The following is a 14586-nucleotide window of genomic DNA, read 5'->3' on the forward strand; positions in this document are numbered from 1 at the left end:
TGGTTGAAGACGCTGGACTTCTCCAAAGAGTGGGGTTAGAGGCTTAGTATTGGAAGAGTTAGGGGTAATAGGCAGGAGGTTGGGTTGAGTAGGTGAAAACATAGCATTTGGTTTTGCTGGGAAGATAGGAAGGAGTAAGTGGAAGTGAGAGCGTGGCATGTCGATTGAATTATAAGAAAAACTATCAGCGACAAGATATCAGAGAGAAAGTATGGATATGAAGAAAATTAAGTGAATGAGTTTAGGAAGATTTAATAGGGGTGAGTGTAGTGGCCAAAAGGCATCACTTTGGGCAGGGTATGGAGGAATCCAGAGGGGTAGGAGAGGTATTTAGTTGGGAGACGGTTGATACGGACAGGTGTTTAGCTTAGGTATCAGAAGAAGTCTGAGAAGTGATTTTAGAGCTTTTGGTGAATATGGCATCCAGTCTGGTAACCAGCCTGCAGGAAAGCTGGGATAGTGGTAAAGAGAAAAATAGAACACTTTCATCACTGCTACTCTGATTTCCTTTCTCCGTCTCTTCCTCTTCCCGATTTCATCTGTTCCTCAGCTCAGGGATGGGGGCTTGGGACTTAGATGGCCAAGTCGAAGCCCCATCGGGAGTTATATGTTGCTCTGAATTGCTTGTTATGTTCTCTGACTGGGGTGTTTACTACCCAGGGCACCTCCTACCCAGATTCCCGCGTTGCTACTTTCCTGACTCTAAAAGTTTGTTTTCTACTTACCAGAGGGTGTTTTAGTACCTCTGAGGGTTGTGTCATAGTAAGTGTAGTTTTGTGGGGGTACGCAGAGTTTTCTCCACAAGCTCACTTGATTCCTATGTTTAAAAACTTTGCAGTAGTGTAAGTAATTCTTGCAGAGACATCGGTCTTTATAGGTATTCTAAGCACAGAAAAATGTACTATACTGAAGTTTGTTTTGTTGTTTCTTTCCCACTTGAGTTGCTAAATGGATGGTTGCAGTTAGTTTTAGCTAGCTTATGTTTTTTTTAAGTGGTGTAAATAAAATGGACACGTATTTCAGGAAAGTGAAAAATTTTCAGTTTCTTCCTTTGTGTCCAGATCAGAAAGCTAAAGATATGTCATAATATCTTGGGGGCGAGGGTTGGGGAAATCAAACACAATTTGTACTTAAACATGGAGGATATAAGGTAAGTGGAGACTATTGCGAAATGTAACATGTCAGTAATAAAAGAAGCTACAGAAAAGTCTGGCAGCTATACTAAGTAGTCTTACCAGTTCTTAATTCTATACAAAAAAGGGACAGGTCTTTGCCCTTTGTTTGATATTTGTTTATTATTTAATGATGAGCTAGTACAGTCAATTAATAACTTCTTTGCTGTTGCATAGATTTGTCTTTTACATTCCTTTTCTTCTTTTACTTTTGGAAGCAAAATGACATCTGAAATACCAGTAATGGTGTTATATGAAGAGAAACCAGAGTATGTTGCTTTGTATTAACCTTTGGTTTTCAGCAACCATTTGTCCTCCTGGCCAGGAAGTTACCCCTACAGCACATTGAAACTAATTAATTACTGTCCTTATAGCATTAATTACTTAATTGGGTTCCAGTATTTCACATTCAGAGCATTACTATTGGATATTCGGACATTTTCACAGTTTGCCTGACAGTAGCACAAAGAAATATCCAATGAGAGAGCAAAATTCCTTGTTTTATTCTTCCATCCTAGAATTTGTGATGGCTTTGACTTGGGCACGTCTCATTAGCGTTACCACCTAGCAGAAGGCTAGAGAATAATAAATACTGCTCATCTTTAAACTGTGGATCAAAGGGTACAACCTGTGATAGTTTCAGTGTTGTAACTTTTAAGCATTTTTGCTTACCATGGCTCTAAAATGTTAATAGATACTGTTGTATATCTCCTTTCTCTTCCCTCTCCCTCTTTCCTCTCCTTTCCTTTCTCACTTCCAGCTCAAAATGAAATTTGTTTTTTCAGCCAACTCTCAAGCTGCTGCTTTAAGTCCCTGGCTCTGCCTGAACACAGCTGCTCTGAAATTCTCACAAGTTATTGTTTTGTACAGGTCAAGAGAGTTTTTCCTAGGCTGCAGTAGGAGGGAGTCAGTGATACAGCCTCCTATCCATGTCTGATGAGGAGGAACCTTTTTGAAAGGAAGTTTTAGGTGGAGCAACTAGCATTGCCATATAAATGTCTAATAAAAACAGCTCTCTTTTTGAAACTAATTGGCAGGCTGGCATACAATTGTCCCTTATCCCTTGATAAAGGTACTAAAGTTAAGGTGCGTATGTTGTTTCTTTGAGAAAAACAAATGCAGCATTCATTTAAAAAGAAAAAACATTATTTCTTTTGTTGTTGGTTTCTCTGATTGTGGTACTGTGATTTTAGAGTTCATGGGAAAAAGTCTTCCATTTCTAGAAACATAACAAAATGATTTGTAATCTTCTCATTTTTGAATGTTGCCTTCCCCTAGCAGGCCTATTTTTAGGATCAAGTATATTCTTGAAATGTGGAAATACATCATTTTGGAATGTTTGGTGGATGGTCTTTTAACTTCTGAATGCTGTAAGGAAGCGATCCCTACTTCATAGATACCCTGTTCCATTATTGGAGCTCTACTTTTAGAACATTCTTTACATTGTAGTGCTCTTTACTCCTGCCATCTGAAGCTACAATAAATAAACCTAATTCCTTGTCAACATGATAGCCCTTCAGATGTTTGATGACAATTATGTCCTGTTAAAACTTCCCTCTTACTGGGGTAAATATCCCATATTCTTTCAACCATTCCTTAAGTTACATTTAATAAAGTTCAGCCTCCTTGTCAACTTAGTTGCTTGAGTTTTTAGAATTTCTTATTTAGATCTGAATATAACATTTGATATAATCTGATCAATACAAAGTACAGGGGCAAGTAGGGCTTCTTTTTTCACTGCACTCAATACTTCTTTAAAAAAAAAACACAACATTGATTTTATTTATTTATTTGGCTGTGCAGGGTCTTAGTTGTGTGAGCTCTTAGTTGCATCATGTGGGATCTAGTTCCCTGACCAGGGATCAAACCCAGGCCCCCTGCTTTGGAAGCGAGGAGTCTTAGCCACTGGACCACTAGGGAAGTTCCAGTACCTCTGTTCTTAAAGCCTAAGATCACATTAATTTATATAATTAATTTTTAAATTTCAGTTGAGGAATTTGCATTTGTCCCTATCTATGATTTTGTTTGAAATAAAGTATAGTACTTGTGAAGAAAAAATGTACACATACATACACATATATATGTACATTGTTGTTTAGTTGCTGAGTCGTGTCCAACTCTTTTGTGACCCGCATGGGCTGTAGCCCACAGGCTTCTCTGTCCATGGGATTTCCCAGGCAAGAATACTGGAGTGGGTTGTCATTTCCTTCTCCAGAGAATCTTCTGACCTAGGAATCAAACCTGTTGTTTCCTACATTGCAGGTGGATTCTTTACCACTGAGGGAAGCCCATATATTTAAATATATATTTAAATTATAGTTTATTAGTGTGGTGGTCTAAATTTGTCTTGCTGTGTGCTGTGGGTAAAATGGTGCTTACAAATGAGATGAAACATCAGAAGACATCTCTAGGGACTAAAGAGTTTATGTTGGCAGCCAACAACTTTCTTGTGTGTTAATTTTAGCCTGATAGTTGAATTTATGTTTGAGCAATTTTTGCTGATAAATGCAATTTTAAAGCATCTTCCTCTTTTGGGGTTTTAATTTTTACTTTCATTTTTAGAAAATTGCAAATTCTGTATGGAAATGTTTATGTGGAATAAAGTAGCACGCTGTTAGGGATAGAATACATTTTCTTCAGATACATTCTCATCCATCTAAGATTGTAATTATGAATTCTCCTAGAAAGCAGAAATATGGACTTGATGACCCCTCAAAGTCCTTTCCAACCCAAAAATTCATAAGTAGAGGCTCAGATCAAGGAACTTAGTATTGAAGAATCAAGAAGAAAAATAGAATGTAAAGAAAATGAAATTGAAATGGTTCTGCTGACCCAGTGGGAATGGATAAAAGCAAGGAACATAAGTGACAGAAATAATAATTCCTTTGAGCTAAAAGCAAAACAAAAATCATCAACAACACATATTTTGCATTGGGGTCATTTTATGTCTTAAAATATTTTATCATGACATTTTCTCTTCAGAATTTCCCTGGTGGACACTGTGTTGAAAGAATGTGGTTGGGTTTTTTTTTTTCCTTCTGTTAAATAATAGTATTTTGTTTCCTTTGGTTCTCTTGTTTGTCCTTTTGTTGAGAAACTTAAGGGAAAAAAAAATCTGAATAATATATTCACTGCCTGTATACAGTGAAGCAAATTTCAGTTCAGTTTTGAAAGTAAACATAAATTCCATGGCTTCCTTGGAAGGATGAATGTTAAAATTCAGGAGAGATTTTATGAAAAGACAAATTTACTATTCAGTTTTTAAAACTTTTTAAGCAGACATCTAGGAAAGATTCCCAACTAAACCAAAGGTGAGCTACTACAGTAGTGTCATGAAGGAAAACAAAACTCATTACAAACTCACAACTTTGTTAGCTTCTTTTCATCTTTTGGTGAATTTAATCGTAAATGTTTTCATGTATTTGAAACGTGACCATGCAAAAGTTTCTCTAATTCAGTTCTGCATTTATCCTTAATAAATATCAATTTGTGAAAGTCTAACAAGAGCCAAGATTTAGCTTGAGAAGTTACTTTGTGAGTTTATGTCTTGGGCTTCCCTAGGAATAGTTTTGTTCTGCCATAGTCTCACCTCCTCACAAAACTTAACTTGTTTTCTTTGAGTGGAGTTATTTACTAATATCTTCTTATCTGGTATGGTGCTTCTTTCTGACCTAGCAGACAAAGAGATTTATGTTCTAAATTGGTCACATTTTATTTGGGGCTTAAAATTTACCATGTAGGAGAAATGTTACTTTTTTTCAGATTAAAAAATAGAGTATAACCATTCTTTTTGAAATAGGAATATGCCTGCCTTTATTATAAAAACAGGATGATTTATTGAATATAACACATGATTGCTATAAATGATTTGTGTTGTCACCAAGTTTCTTGCCAGTAATGTTTATTTAAGTTTTATCAAACTTAAATAAAACCAAAGTTTTGGTCAAGCAGTAGTTTGCTAGTATTTTACATATCTATGTTAGGGACTTTTGAAAGTCATTGAACATTGCAATACCCTAGATAGGTCACTGTGTTGCCAGTATGTGGACAGTATTAGAAAATAAATTTTTTTCTTGAGAACTTTTGAGGGTCTCCATGATTATCCTTGTGGGATATTATGGCTATTTCCTATCTGGGACCAAACTCATAATGGGGTTTAATATTAAAGTCTATCAGGTTTGTTGTTGTTTGCAGCCTATTTAAGTCCATGAAGATTTAAAATTTATCCTTAAAGATCAGTGTTGGCCCTTTGATTGCTATTGCTTTGTTGTTTCAGTGAACACACTTTATCTGAAAATGAGCAGGAAAAAACCAAAACACACCAGATTTTTGATAGTCTACCAGTTTCCAGGAATTTTTTACTTCTAAAATCATATTGAGGCCAAGCATAGATAGGTATAATGTTCTCTAGTTATTTCTAACTCTGCTTCCTGCTATCACTTTAGCAAGTTGCTTCTTCTTTGTTTTTGCTTTATTAACCTTCCTGAGAATAGCTCAGAATAGTTCCTTGAATCCTCCAAAAGCCTGGAGAGACTTTTTGAAAGTTCTAGTCTAGTAATTGCCTGTATGAAGCTGCTTCCATATAGCTTCTAAGCTTTGACCATGTGTTGCCTAACTTATGATTCAGCCTTATTCTCACTCCCATCTGTTTTCAGTCATTTGCTACAAAACTATTTGGTCTATTTAAACTGGCTCCTTTCTTTGAAACCTGTCACTGCATGTCTGAGCCTGAAATCCAGAAATTAATTTTAACCTTCCCTTTGATCAATTCAGGGCACTCTGTTGTTTATTTCTCAAACTGTGGGTCTCAAACTGCTTTTGGTCTTAGTACCCACCCCTCTATACTCTTAAAAATTATTGAGGACTCCAGAGAGCTTTTGCTTATTGTAATTGTATCTACTTGTATTTACCATATTAGAAATTAAAATGGAGAAAATTTTAAAATATTTTATTTACTTATTTTAAAATAACAGTATAAATGTATCTATAGTTTTAAAAAGTTGGGGAGAAGAACATCAAATGTCTGGCTGATAGAAAACATCTGTATTCTCGTATTTGCTTCTGCATTCAATCTGTTAACAATATGTTGTTTGGTTGAAGTATCTGAAGAAAACCTGTGCTTACACAGATATGTAATAGGAAAAGAAAAGATTCTTTTCAGATAACTGTTGATAATCTTTCTTCTTTGATACTACATCAAAATCTGAAAAGTGATAGCTTCTTAAAAGTAGGCTGCTGTGTAGAATCTGATACCACATCTGTGAACTTTTAACACCCAGACTTACGCTGCTGCTGCTAAGTCGCTTCAGTCGTGTCCGACTCTGTGCAACCCCATAGACGGCAGCCCACCAGGCTCCGCCGTCCCTAGGATTCTCCAGGCAAGAATACTGGAGTGGGTTACCATTTCCTTCTCCAGTGTATGAAAGGGAAAAGTGAAAGCGAAGTCGCTCAGTCATGTCCGACTCGCAGCGACCCCATGGACTGCAGCCCACCAGGCTCCTCCATCCATGGGATTTTCCAGGCAAGAGTACTGGAGTGGGGTGCCATTGCCTTCTCCGGAAAACAGGACTAGGTACATATATTTATACCATAAACACATATTTAACCAGAATTACATTCATATATGTATTTTTATTAAAAACCTAGTAGCTCTGGTTCCCAAGAAATCTAAGGGAATGGAGAGTTGCTGAAGTATGAAATTTTTATAAAGAACATTAAAAGTTTGGTGGCTCTCCTCCAGTTGAAAACAGAATCACTAAAACCATATGATAGCAGAGGTAGCAACGCAGCTCAACAGCGAGATAGCGTATTAGAGATTCAGATACTGAACTTCACCCTAGGACAGTCACAAGCATGTTGTAATTTATAAGTCATTTTAAATACCCAGACTTATGTTGCCCCTTAAACAGGTCTTTTGCCCATGTATGTTCTGAATACCCATGAACCCTCTGAAAGGGTCTCAAGGATCTGTAAGGATCCCTGGAGCCCTCTTTGAGAACCAAACTGGAAAAATACAGCTGTTTATCATGTAGGTGGAATATCCAACCATCTTAATGCTTCTCAAAGTGTGGGTTACTGACCACGTACATCCGAATTACCCAGGGTGTTTTTTAAAGTGTCGATTTTTGGGCACCAAAGCCAAGAGAATCCAGGAGGCCCGGTAATCTGTATTTTCATACTGTGCCTACATGAATATGCTAAAGATTGAGAACTATGGAGATAGCTTAATCATATTTTAAGAAAGTCTCTTTTCTAAATTTTAAGAAGTTAAATAAAAAAATTGGTGCTTGAATAGTCATAATAAAAGTCCTTATTATCAAGCACTCTGACATTTGTCATATTTAGGATATCTTAACCTTGTATTTTAATTAATAATAGTTATCATAATACCAGAAGTTGGCAAACTAAGGCCACTTGGTAAATATGTTAGGCTTTGAAGTCATGAGGTCTCTGTTGTAACTACAACTCTGCCATTGCAGCACAAAAGTAGCTAGCCAGAGACAACATGCAGAGAATAAGCATGGCTGTGTTCTCATAATACTATTTATGGACACTAAAATTTTAGTTTCATAAAATTTTCATGTCACAAAATTTTCTTCCTTTGTTTTTTTTTAGCCTTTTAAAAATGTAAAAAGCATTCATCGCTTGTGGACCAAAAAAGACCAAGTGGCAGGCTGGGTTTGGCCCATGGGCTGGAGTTTGCCGATTCTTGATGTATACTGTAACTGGTTTATGAGTTTAAAAATTATTATGATAAAACATACTTATTATTAAAGCCATAAACATTACTTAATTTTCCTAGACAAAAATAATGCTCCAAGAAACTGTAGTCCCTCAAATTCATGTTTCTGGACATTCATTTATATAAGAAACACTTGTACGTAAACTTGGAAATGCGCTATTCAATAGAAAGTAGTCATACAATATGCAAGTTGCCGTACAACTTTCAGATATTACAAAAAGATACAGTGTCCATTTTTATATCTTCTTTGGGATGTGTGAGAACAGGTTACTAGGATTTAGTCCAGCTTCAACCACTGGACTCATCTTTTGCCTATTTTTTTTAACTCTCTACCTCAGTTTTCCAATTTGTTGGTTAGCGAAGTACCTTATAAAAGGCTAATTAAGTTTATAGAAGTATACATGCTTTTTATGTAATCCTTTTGGGGCATTTGGTTTACCTACTAACGAAATAATGCGTTAAACTGTTGTTATGCTAAATAATACAGTGGAAAATGAACCCAGATTTTATGAACAGAAATTTCAGTTCCTAAATAATCTACTGTCTAGTAAAACTTGAGTCTTCTATGGTGTCTGGGGTTAACATACATTCATTATAGTCTCATATGTTTATTGGAATCTTTTCCTTAAGTCAGTGTTCTAGGTGTAATTTGAGTCACAGCAACACAATATCCTACTGTGTGGAGAATAAAATGTTGAGACTGCTGTGGTGGAGCCCTTCAGTGTTTGTGCTCTTTGCTTAGCAGCAGCTAAATTATCTTCGAGTCTGAAACTTGGTAACCAGAGTTATGTTCTTAGAAGAGAACTGTATATAATTTTTTTCTTTTCAGTATCATAGGGGCATAGAGCCTGTAGAGCTCTGTTTGGGTGTCTAAATGCTTGTTTGTAGCTCACTGAAAGACATTCGGTACCTTGATTTCAGCTCTGTTCCCTTTGTGATGGATGGTTGGGCAATTTCTAGGTATTTTAATATAAGTACTACTTTTTATTGTAAGGCAGCATTCGTGGGTTTCCGAAAATGGATCCTTGAGGGTAACAAAGAAGGAATTATCTTGAAATGCTTGATTTACCCTGTGTATCAATCTGAGTTTTTACCATGTCTATTTCTATTGATATATGATGCTGTTAGTTTATATTTTTAGAAAGCTTTTTTGGTAGTCAATTTTGAACTTATCCGTTGATTCTATGGTTCTGTTGCTTTGTAGTGTAGAATGAACAACTTTGTATGATTTTTAAATACTATACTGTTCGTGATTTAGAATAGTCTAGCAGATACAAGCCTTTTTTTAAAAACTCAGACATTTTTTAGTGATGCAAATCAGTATTCTTTTTATTATTATTTTATATTATTATTTGATTTATTAGAAGCAATCTATGATCATTGTATAGACTTTGGAAAACACTGTGGGTAGAAAGAAGAAAATACAATCATCTGGACTACTACCATCCAGAGATAACCATTGTTAACTTTTGATGTTAGTTCCCTCATCTTGTTCTGTGCTTATTATTTTGTTTGCTTTTTTATAGATTTGGAATTATGGTGCATGTGCAAGTTCGTATCCTACTTAATGTATGGCATTTTTTCATGTTGTTAAATAGCTTTGAGAAATGTTATTATTAACAGCTTAAATATATATATTGTAAGACAGTGTTTTTAATTTATATTTTTCCATCCTTTGTAAACATTTTATTTAATTCCTTTTCCTTTTTTTGTTATAAATATGACTGTGGTGAACATTTTCATATATAGATTATCCATGTTTCTGGCTTTAGACTCAGAATAAAGTCCCAAAAGAAGAATTATTTGTTCAAAGGATATAAAACATTTTAAGACACTTAATATAAACATTGCCAGATTGCTTTCCAGAAAGATTGTCCTAATAATGTACTCCCCAAAGTCTCATATTAAGGTTCCCTCTCTGCTGCATCCTTGATTAGCAAGCATTCTTTTATACTTGAAAATGTTATCTTAAAATCTGTGGTCTAGGTTTTGTTTTCAAGGGTCAATTAACTTAACAAAATACCTCTCTTCTCCCCATTTTTAACACCCTAACCAAAAACTGTAGAACTTCTTCTATGTTATTTGTATGATAAGAACATAGAATTGATTGGGTGTAGTCACATAAAGTTCCTTAGGCACAAAGTAGTTGTAAATATGTATTTAAAATAATGTCTTAAATATATATTGCTTTAACTACATAATCTACATCGCAGTTGTCTTGTGAACCCAGCAGCTTTCTGCAAAACTTGGAAAGATAAGTGTAAAATTTCAGCAAAGTATACTTGAATATTGACTTCAGATTAAATTAATAAACATTTATTGAACATCAACTGTGTTAAGAAAGGAAAGGCTTCCAGAAGTTTTAAACTGGACCGCTATATTCTACCCCATTGCCCTTTTGGTGGCAGATAACACAGCCATTTCCTTTCCATGAAACTAAAATAGTCCACTCCTTGTTACTAATACATTACCATTGCATTTCTTTTATAGCAATTATCTGCTATTAATGTGAAATTATTTTTAACTTGTGTTTGTGTCATCTTTGTAGACTCTTAAGTAAGCACTGTGAGGGCAGATATCTTGTCTGACTCATTGTTGAATTTTGGAGCCTAGAGTGTGTGTTAGGCACTGAATAAAGGTGTTCAGTGAATTAATTAATTTTTAAATTTTAAAAGTAAATTTAATGATTAAATTTACTTTTTGATCCCAAAGATGAATCTTAGTTATTAGTTTCATACATCTCTTTGTCAAATATTTTACCAGGACCTAACCATCTTTTTTGTGCTTATGTATACTCTGCAATTGCTAGCAAAATAATTTGATAAATGATTTTAAGGAATAGGAGAAATAATAAGAGATCTAGTATGTACACTGATCAACCTATGACTAATTGAACTTGTAAATTAAGCTATCATTCTTACCTCTTAACTTGGCATGTTTCATGCTAGATGATAGGATTCTTTGTCTGGCCAAACCTTAGTAAGGCTCCTGAACCTTCTTTTAGGCCCATCTCCCTTGTAGAATTGAACTTTAGCAAGAACCCCCTCCCCCTCAATATCTGTTCACGATCATATCTGATTAGGTTCTTTATCCTCTACCATCCCTCAGGTGATGTATGATCACCCTGGCCTGTCTTCAGGAAGAATCTTGTTAGGTTAGTTTAACCAGACTCTTCCCTATCCCTTGTGTTTCCTCTTGGTAATGTTCTAGTCACTCACCCCCACCCTATACCTTGGCTATAAATTCCCACTCACTGATGGTATATTCAAAACTGAGCCCAGTTATGTACCGAAGTCTCTTAGCTTCTATTGCAATACTCCTAAATAAAATCTGTTTTTTACTGCTTTAACTACTGTCTAGTTCTGGTTTTCTTTCACACAGATGACAGGTTCTTTTTTTGCAAAAGACGATTGCCTTTATTTTTATGTCTACTTTACCTGGCACTTAGTAGTTTTTTAGTAATGCTTTTGAATGAATGCATGATAATTAGTCTGAACCCCTTGTAGATTTTCATGAATCTTTCATGTTTATGGTGTATATTCCCTTCTCATTTTTTTGTACTTAGCAATATCTGCTTTTTGTTATTAGGAACCTACAAACAGGCCCTTGGATGTGTTTGTATGTGGCTTTTATTCCTTACCATGGGTTTTATTCCTTACCTAAAGTTGGGTCATCTTATTAACATCAGTTGGTTACTAAAGAAATGATCATATTACAACCAGTTCCAGAGACCTGACTTTGTAGACCTCAGTGACAAACTCCATCCTTATTCTATTTAAAAAAAGAAAAGATATGGAGAAGGGAATGGCAACCCACTCCAGTATTCTTGCCTGGGAAATCCCATGGACAGAGGAGCCTGGTGGGATATGTAAATATACATTGTTTTTAAGTATAAAAAAAAAAAAAAAAAGAAAAGATAGATATACATATGTATGTACAGAGAAACAGTTTTATCTGTATATTCTTATGTATTAACATTTTATATACATTTTAGGATATAATTCTGGCTCTGGCAAAATTATATAAGAAAGATTCTATTATGACCCCAGTCATTAAAAATCATTCTCTAAACCTAGAATTTTCTTCACTTTTTTCTCTTTCAGCATTCAAATAACTTTCTGTCTTTTAAGTGAATACCAGTTTTTATCATTCGTGCATTCTGGTAAATCTGAGTGTGTGAGCCTTTTTCTTGGCCCCTAGGACAGCCCTTTTTTGCATCTTTGTTTTCCTGTTTTGAGATCTCCATTGAGAGCATTTCACTTTTCCTTGGAAATGTTTCTAAATATGTGTATCCTCTGTCTGTTATTTATTGCTTAGTTCTGTAAAATGCTTGAGTTTCATCCTGAAGAATAGATTGAGAAACAGACCACAGACTTGAGTGCCATGCCTGGACACGTGATCTACTTGTCAAGCAATACAGTTACAGATGGGCTGTGAGTTAAATTCTAGTGAATGACGGCATCATCATTCAAGATTTCACCTTTTGTCTCAGTCTTTGTACTACAGAAATGTGTTGCTATTTGTTTTTTTGAGAAGGCATCAGTTTGACCTTTCATAATTAGAGATTTAAGTATCAAAGAGGAATAAGCAATGGCATTCTTTATGTGCAGCAGTTGATACAGCAGATTGGGAATGAAAGAGAAATTTTTTAAAGGATGCTAACTGGAAATTCTTTTTTAAGTGAGGAGACAGATCATTATTGTAGTTAAATATTTCATTTTTAAGAGACATCACTTTAAAGCTAAAAGCAAGAATGATGGAAATGAAAGAAGGCAAGAGACTGAGGGAATGAATTGTAGGGGGATTTCCCTGGCAGTCCAGTGGTTAGACTCAATGGTTCCAACGCAGGTGGCATTGGTTTGATCCCTGGTCAGGGAACTAAGATCCCACATGTGTTGTGTCGCAGCCAAAAAAGAAGGAGAATTGTAGGTATTTAAGAGAGAGGGCCTTCTTCCTCCTATTGTGGTCTCCCTTTGGTGAAAATGGCAAAACAAAAGCCAGCAAAATGGGAAGGAAGCAGGAAATCCTAGTCAGTGACTGTCAAATTTGAGTATTTAAGAGGCGTGAGAATGCTTGCTTCTGTTACATTTTAATGCTTTCCCCCCAAACTTATTTTTGCCCTTTTCCCCAGTTTTAGAAAATCATAGTTTTTCATCTCTACTTCTTAGTAAGGATGCAATGAAATAAAATTTGAAAACCATATATTGTGATATGATTGTGCAAAATCAAAAATTTTGAATTGTGTTTTGAGGAAAACCATTCCAGTACTGTCCCATTCCTCAGCCAAGACCCTTTTTTCCCTCTAAATCGGTAGAAAACTGAGAAAACTTAGCCTCCAGAAAATACAGCCGAGGTAAAAAATTAGGAATCCTGCCTGGTTCTTTATGTTATATCTATTCTAGACCTTGTAGTTTGCTTACTGGTTAAAAATATGTTAGAGGATCTTGTTGGAATAAAATTCTCATTTAGTGATCATATTAGGGAAGCAGGTTCTAGGACTAGGAAGTAGAATTATCTCTAGCACAGCAGTTATTAGGAATTTTTCCAGAGATCAATTGCTTTCCAGAAATGTTCTGAGTTTTCAGCCATATTGTCATTGGTCTTTGCATTTATTTACTGTTATATATTGGTATTTGTATTTATTTTTTGCACTATGATGTAGCTGTAGAAAGTGCTAAAAAATCATCATGTATTTAAAATAAACAAACAAACCAGAAAACCCCCTTATCCTGGGGCTATGTGAAGAATAAAGCTCTCATTTTCCCAGTACCCAGTCATCAGCTTGAACTGGCCTCTCCCAGGAACAGAATTTATTGAAGCAATTTATCCTGGCTAAATGTGATATAAATCTGTGTACACCTATGTACATACAGGCTCTTTTCCATTACAGCAGTGCTGCAGCATCAGTTTCCTTCATGGTTAGACCCTGTTCCTATCACACTGAAGGATTACTAAGAAGCCCTTTCTATTTTATGGGGCACCCCACGATTTTAAACACCGATTAGTTGTGAAATTACTGATCAGACTACCAGAAATACGGGCTTCCAACCCCAGAGTGAGTCTTAACAGAGTAGGAGAGATATTTCCACTGCCGTCCGAGTTTTAAGCATGTTTTTAAGTTTCTGATTGCCAGATTCCATCTAGCACTTTAAATTTTATTTTAATGTAGACCTGACTGAGGTTAACCTGACATTTTGGTTTATCTTCAAGATAAAAATTCAATATTTGGCTACAGTTCTAAAATTGTTTCTAGGCATATTCAGATTGTAGTTCTTCCTCTTTCATCTTCCCTTGTTCTTATTCTTTCATACAGCTTTCTCTCTCCTAGAAGGATGTTTGAAAATGTCCTTTAAGAGTTTAATTTTAAAAGACTATTTTTGGGGCCCTCCCTTCTCTTTTACTCCTTCAAAATACAGTATATCTTTTAGGAATATTTTTACTATGATTTACATTTCTAATCTATCCATCTCCACCTCTATTTTTATTCCTAGTTAGGATGTGAGAAATTTCCCTCAACACATTCATTTGGAATTATTGTTCTTTGACAAAGAATTTTGATCAACATTTCAAGAGCTTAGCTTCAATAATTAAAAAACAGCAACAGTATAAACCCTGTTAATTCTTCAGAGAAACAGAGAGGATGGATGGTGATGCCTTTTAGTGCCATTTCTT

The 14586-nt window shown here is 35.3% G+C and overlaps 1 protein-coding gene across 7 annotated transcripts in view; it reads left to right on the forward strand.

The window, feature by feature from the left end:
* LOC145547174 (cyclic AMP-dependent transcription factor ATF-7) overlaps window positions 1–14586 on the forward strand; it is a 94005-nt gene that overhangs the window by 558 nt on the left and 78861 nt on the right. Inside the window, exon 1 of one of the 7 annotated variants that reach the window (XM_081596034.1) lies at window positions 425–462. The exons of 5 other annotated variants lie outside the window; for them this stretch is intronic. The gene's annotated coding sequence lies outside the window, so the exon portion shown is untranslated. Of the gene's footprint in view, window positions 1–424; window positions 463–737; window positions 843–14586 lie in introns of those variants that run through there. One more of the 7 variants, XM_081596035.1, reaches the window with a different exon arrangement.

Source organism: Giraffa tippelskirchi, chromosome 4, assembly GCF_054371585.1.
Source record: "Giraffa tippelskirchi isolate mGirTip1 chromosome 4, T2T-mGirTip1v1.2.pri, whole genome shotgun sequence".
NCBI classification, from domain to species: Eukaryota; Metazoa; Chordata; class Mammalia; order Artiodactyla; family Giraffidae; genus Giraffa; species Giraffa tippelskirchi.